Below are 6145 nucleotides of genomic sequence, written 5' to 3'. Positions count from 1 at the left end.
TGTGTCTATTTTATATTCCAGCATGAAAGGAATAATTGAGATTGAGATTCTTAGTCACTCAATGCAGAAGGTCAGGGAATTAATGCTGTGTTACCTCCAGACCATTCATTTACTCTGCCTCCTTTTTTTTTTTTTCCCTTAACTGTCTGTAGGGGAAAACAAATATGCCACAGAGCAGGTAACACATCGTCGATGCTGCGCACATCCCCAGCCTCTGATAATACACACTGTTTATCTTTATTTTGGGGGTGTTCCAGGGCAGTTTTATCATCATAATTGATTAGTGGCGACAGGGGAAAAAAAATCCAGGAGTAAGAGGAAGAAATGATTCCAGTGAATCCATTGATTCAGTTGTAGCATTGATCGGCTTCTGGGAATTATTTATAGGTGAAGATTCATAATTAATAATACTCGTTTGGACTTCGGAAACAGTTTATCAGAGGATCCTAAAGGCCTTTGGTTACAATTAGTCAGGTAGAAAAACAAGGTAGACAGCCTTGTTTTGGTAGAGGGAAGGGAATGGGGTGCCTGGCATAACTCTAGCCACGAATATTTGTCGCCCCAAAGTGCGTCTCCCCACGGTGCCACACCGGCAAGAGGCGGTGGCACTGCCCGGGCTCTTGGGTGCTTTGTGGGACGGGGGCTGCAGAAGCAGCACAGGGATCACAGAATCCCAGACTGGCAGGGGTTGGAAGGGCCCTTGGGAGCTCACCCAGTGCCACCCCCCTGCCCAAGCAGGCTCACCCAGAGCAGGGGGCACAGGACAGCGTCCAGGCGGGGGTTGAAGATCTCCAGAGAAGGAGACTCCACAGCCCCCCTGGGCAGCCTGGGCCAGGGCTCGGGCACCCTCACAGTCAACAAGTTCTTCCTCCCGTTCAACTGGAACCTCTTCTGATTCAGGTTGTGCCCATGGCCCCTTGGCCTGGCGCTGGGCACCACTGGGAAGAGTCTGGCTGCATCCTCGTGACCCCCACCCTTGAGATATTTGTAGGTGTTGATGAGATCCCCTCTCAGCCTTCTCTTCTCCAGGCTGAACAAGCCCAGCTCCCTCAGCCTTTCCTCGTAGGGGAGATGCTCCAGTCCCCCCATCATCCTTGGTGCCCTCCTCTGGACTCTCTCCAGGAGTTCCTCATCTTTGTGCTGCTGCTGTCTGCTGCTTGCACTGGGGCATGGCGCTGGCCGAATGCTGGCAGCGTCACTGGAGCCCCTGTCCTGCTGCTGCTCCTGCCCCAGCACGGCCCCGTCCGGCAGAGCAAAGCGAGCGCAAGGCTGCTGGAATCTGCTGCCGACCTGCCCCGGAGCGAGAGACGGTGCAAGGGATAACCCAGGTTGTCAAAGCACAGAAATGGGTGCCTGGATTTCCAGCTGCTAGCAACTGGTGTAGTTAAGGAAAGGTCCTTGAAAAAAAAAATCCGTGCTAAACCCCGCCTTAAGATGAAGTAAAGGTGTCTGTGAGATGGTGCCCTGAGCCAGATCAAGCAGGGAGAGCTGCACCGGGACAAGGAAAAGCCTCGTCGTCCCCTGCCTCTCCTCCCCATTTTGTTTTTGTTTTTAACCGATCTGTATCCTGCAATCCTACCTGCAGGAGAAATGACACATCTGAGAAAAGCAGGAGGATTTGTTTAAAGTGGTCTGGTTGGGGTTTTTGGTGTGTGTATATATAGAATTGCCTGGAAGTAGTAAATAGAATTAAACACTGCAGTTCTGAAAAACAAAATTCTCCGGGCTGTCTGTTGATTTCAAAGCTGATGAAAACAAAGCAGGCTTTGAAATCTTTTTTCACAGAGCTTTCCCCCCTTCCCTTATCATCTAAAAGATGGGCCTGATAATATTTGGGTTTTAGTTGTCTTTTGAAATGGCTGAAAAATGCTGTTTTCTCAATTAAGATGAAAATCCCCCTGTTTTTAAGGTCAGTGTAATGCCTTCATTAGCAAGATGCTGAAATAACTCGCTGCAGATCTGGAACTTCCACTGGGAAAAACTTCACTGCCTACCTAAAAGGTCCAGAGCCGCCTCCGCACTAGGTGTGAACCGGTACTGCTTCCCTAAAATTACGGGTTCTGGGATAACTGATTGTAGTTCAGGGGCTGGCCAATGTGTTTTTTTAAATAACTCCTCTACGTGCAGCCAAACTCCAGTGGCTTTTGTTAGTTTTTCCCCGGAGAGCTACTGGAGAAGGGGCAGCGCCCGGTCTCGGGTACCTGCAAATCCCACGGTCGGGCAGCGCTCAGGCGTCGGGGTTGGTGGTTTCGTTTCACGCGATTCAGCAGCTGGAAACAAAAAGAAGGGCTGGTGACCAGGGAGGAGGCAGAGAGCTCGCCGCTAGGACATGCAGGTGGCTATTAAAGGATGGACAGCCTAAAAAATCCCCGCAATAAGCAATATCTAACCCGCTGAGTCCGCACTCTGTGGAAATCTTGCCTACGAGCATCACGACAAAGCTGCTGGGTGCTGGAAAGCCTGTCCTCCGCTGGGGAGGCTGGGGCCGTGCAGGAAGCCTTCTCCCAGCTCTCCGGAGCTGTGGGCTGCCTCTGGCCAGCCCACCCTGACCCCCACGACCGGCCTGAAACCACGGCCCCCGAAGACGTCGCCGCCTTCCTCCGTGCCGTCTCCTCTCTGAGCCAGGGCTGGCAAAGGTGATGTCCCAGCGTGCTGCTGTAGCGTGGGTAGACGTCGGGGGTAACGCCAAAGGCAGAGAGGCGGCGAGAAGACCGATTGTTTGCGGTGACATATTCTGCATTTTAAATGATCTCTGATTCCCTGGCAGCTCCCCAGTGTCTCGCCCCTCCCTGACGCTGTCTAAATAACGTTTGTCAGGTGAAGCTACGTCTGGGTAACAGGCAGGCCGGGCCGCGGCACGCTGTTAGTCATCGGTGATTTCCAAAACCCACCGGCCGATCAATCTCAAGAACTTGCTAAATGATAGATGGAATATAATATAGGTCATTATTTCTTCCCTATGCATGAAAATGAATTATTCAGTAAAGATTTAGACCCTTTTTATTATGACACTGAATTTATAGAGCATACAAAACATAAATGCAGATTTCCCCTGCACCAGATAGATGAACTCATTCTCCAGGCAGCGTGAGTTAGATGCGGCCATTCAGCATCCCTGCATGGCACAGACAAGATGTCCAAACAGCTAAGGCACACGACTCTGGCGCGGGCGATTAGGACCCGGCTCAGCTGCCAGCTTCCTTACCCGGCTCAGTATTTGCAAAAGCCCCTGGCCGGTTTAGGAGCCCAAGATCTATTTATTGCAGAAATCAGGTTCTCAGGACCCGTGCTTCTTCAATGAGATTTGGAGCCCCGTGTTATTTCGGCCCCGTAAATTTTGATCTTAACGAACTCAGCATCTCAGTCTCTGATCTGTGACACGGAGCTGCCATATATCGAATGGAAATCAGTAAGGCTAAAACCTGTTAATGAGGAGTAGGTGCCATGTGAGTACCTCAACAGATGTGGGCTTCCTAAATGCTGTCTGCAGAGCTACTGTCTAGAATTTGGGTCGGTTTGTATCGATAGCAGTAACTTCCCTTGCTATTGGAATAAATGCTCCAATTTTTAATTGTGTGGCTGGGGAGAATGTTACCACTGACCAGCAGTCACAGATGTCAGCGGTGCAGTTCATTAGCTACTTCCAAAAGTCTGCTGGGAGTTGAGATTTTTAGCACGAACATTAGAGCTCAGAGAGGAGGAGAGCCAGGGGCAAGCCCGCACACCCTCCCTGGTTTGCAGAAAAGGCTGGGGACTGGGGCCAGGACAGCGCCTTCGGAGACGGGCACTGCTGCCTGCTACGAGGAGCGGGACAGCGGATCCTGGTTCCTCACCCGTGGGCTTCAGGCGCTGAATGCACCCCCAGAGCATCCCTGTTCCCTGGAACACGGGGCAGTGAAGTGCTCAGTCCCTTTTTTAGGGACTAACTCCCTGGGCCACATTCTGCCCTAGGTAATGTTAGAATAATTTGCTTCTCAGAAAGCTGGGGTGTAACTGCCTGTCGGGGGCGCGTGCTGACCGGAGGTGGCAGGTAGGGTAAATGGGCTCACTGCTTTTTGGTGACGTTGCAGGGGGTCGCGGGCGGCTGGACGGGGCGTGCTCTGCAGACGCGACGGGGCCGCGGTTTGCATTGGGCTGTTCCCTACGGCTGTTCCCGCGGGCACGCCGTGTCCTCGGGGAGCGGGCTCTGCTCTGCGGGCAGCAGAACTGCCTTCTGGGCCCGCGGAGAGGTGCGAGGGGGGCCTGAAAGAGAGCGGAAAGCCTCGCATCAGCTTTCCTGGCTACGCTGTCCTGGGCTTTCTCAAAATCAGTCATTAGTGGGATTTTCCTCCTGCAAACGCCATCGAATGGCCATTGCCAAAATGCCGGGAGTAAGGACCCGGGGGGGTTTCCAGCCTAATGTACATACATTAACTGCTCAGGTTTGTAAACCTCACCGAGGGCAAAAACAAACACAGTAATGGAAGGCTGGCTGAAAATGAGCTGAATTTGTAAATCTCGGCAGCGTGTGCAGGAGAAATAGCAAAAATGACTGAATAGATTGAAAGCGGTCACCTGCCTGAACCCGGCCACAGCTCTGGGAAAGGCGGAAAAGGGAAAGTACTGATAAAGTCTTTCAAAAGCCATTTGACCTGTAATTTTCACTGATGTATGGGATAACAGTGGAGATTTCGTTTTAATATATAGAAATCCATTTTTTTTTTTCTTCTGAGCTGTAATCAGCTCCACTGAAGTTCCTTCTGTCCATCAGCAAAATCTGTCTCGTGCTTGTTCTTTCTGGAACCCTTTTAAAATTCTGCACCGCGGTCAGAGATTAAAGGGGTAATATAACCCCAGGAACCACACTCCTGATGAGTAATTTCCCGGTGATTATTTCGAGAAATAGCTAAGATCTGAAGAAGGCTCAGGACGGGGGGGGACAAAAGGACCATTCCTTAATCCCCCCCTTCCATTTACTTTGCACACTGGTGCCACTCGTCCCGCTGGGGCAGGGCTGGGGCTGCTCCCGTCCCGGCCGGAGCAGCCGGGGGCTTCCCTGCCCGGCCGGCCCCTGCCCGCTGCTGAGCCCCCCTGATGAGGACCAGAATTCAGCACTTCACGACTAAATAAACCCAGTAAAGGCAATTTTATCAGATTTTTGCATCAAAACATGAAGATGACTGTTTCTCTAGTAGGCCTGACCTACCAGACCTGTGCACGTCCTCTAATTTACACCTTGTTCGTCAGTCACTGCTGGAAAGTACATTTACATGCTGCCCCCACCCCCCCAACAAAAAAAAAATTATAATCCCTGAGTTTGAAATAATTGGCCACCCCAAAATAGCTCTTGCAGGCGCGGCCGCTGTGCTGGGAGGGCTTCAGTTAGGAGGCACTCGGTCTCGGGCGAGCTGAGGTACTCAAAATCAATGGATGTTTCTGAAAATGTAGGGCAACGTGGCTTAGTCCCATTGGGCGGGCAGCCCGCGCTCCCACTCAGCGCTTCTTAATTTAGGTGAAACTGATTGCTTTCACCTTATATAATTACGACAATACTTGGCAGCCCCATCGCCGCTTCTGTCTGACGCTGCAAAGTGCTGTTCAAACACTGAGTGTAAAAGGTAGGAGCTGAGGGCAAACGCTGCCACTCGCGCTGGGCAGTGAGCGCCCTTTTGGGGCCGAAGGCTGCAGCGGCGCTGCTGGAGCCCCGGGAGCTGGGGGCACCGGGATGTGGGGGCACTGGGGTGCAGGAGCCCCGGGACATGGGGGCACTGGGGTGCAGGAGCCCTCAGGGAGGGTGCAGGGATGCAGGAGCCCCAGGATGTGGGGGCACCAAGATGCAGAAGCCACGGGAGGTGGGGGCCCTTGGGTGCAGGAGCCCCAGGACTCGGGGCACCAAGATGCAGGAGCCCCGGGAGGCGGGGGCACTGGGGTGCAGGAGCCCCGGGACATGGGGGCGCTGGGGTGCGGGAGCCCTGGGGGAGGGTGCAGGGATTCAGGAACCCCAGGATGTTGGAGCACCTGGGTGCAGGAGCCCCAGGATGTGGGGGCACCGGGGGGCGGGAGCCCCGGGACATGGGGGCACTGGGGTGCAGGAGCCCTCAGGGAGGGTGCAGGGATGCAGGAGCCCCAGGATGTGGGGGCACCAAGATGCAGAAGCCACGGGAGG

The sequence above is a fragment of the Egretta garzetta genome, unplaced genomic scaffold (genome assembly GCF_000687185.1).
Source record: "Egretta garzetta isolate BGI_Z169 unplaced genomic scaffold, ASM68718v1 scaffold120, whole genome shotgun sequence".
NCBI lineage: Eukaryota > Metazoa > Chordata > Aves > Pelecaniformes > Ardeidae > Egretta > Egretta garzetta.
The sequence above is the reverse complement of the archived record's forward strand: the minus strand, read 5'-3'. Positions refer to the sequence as shown.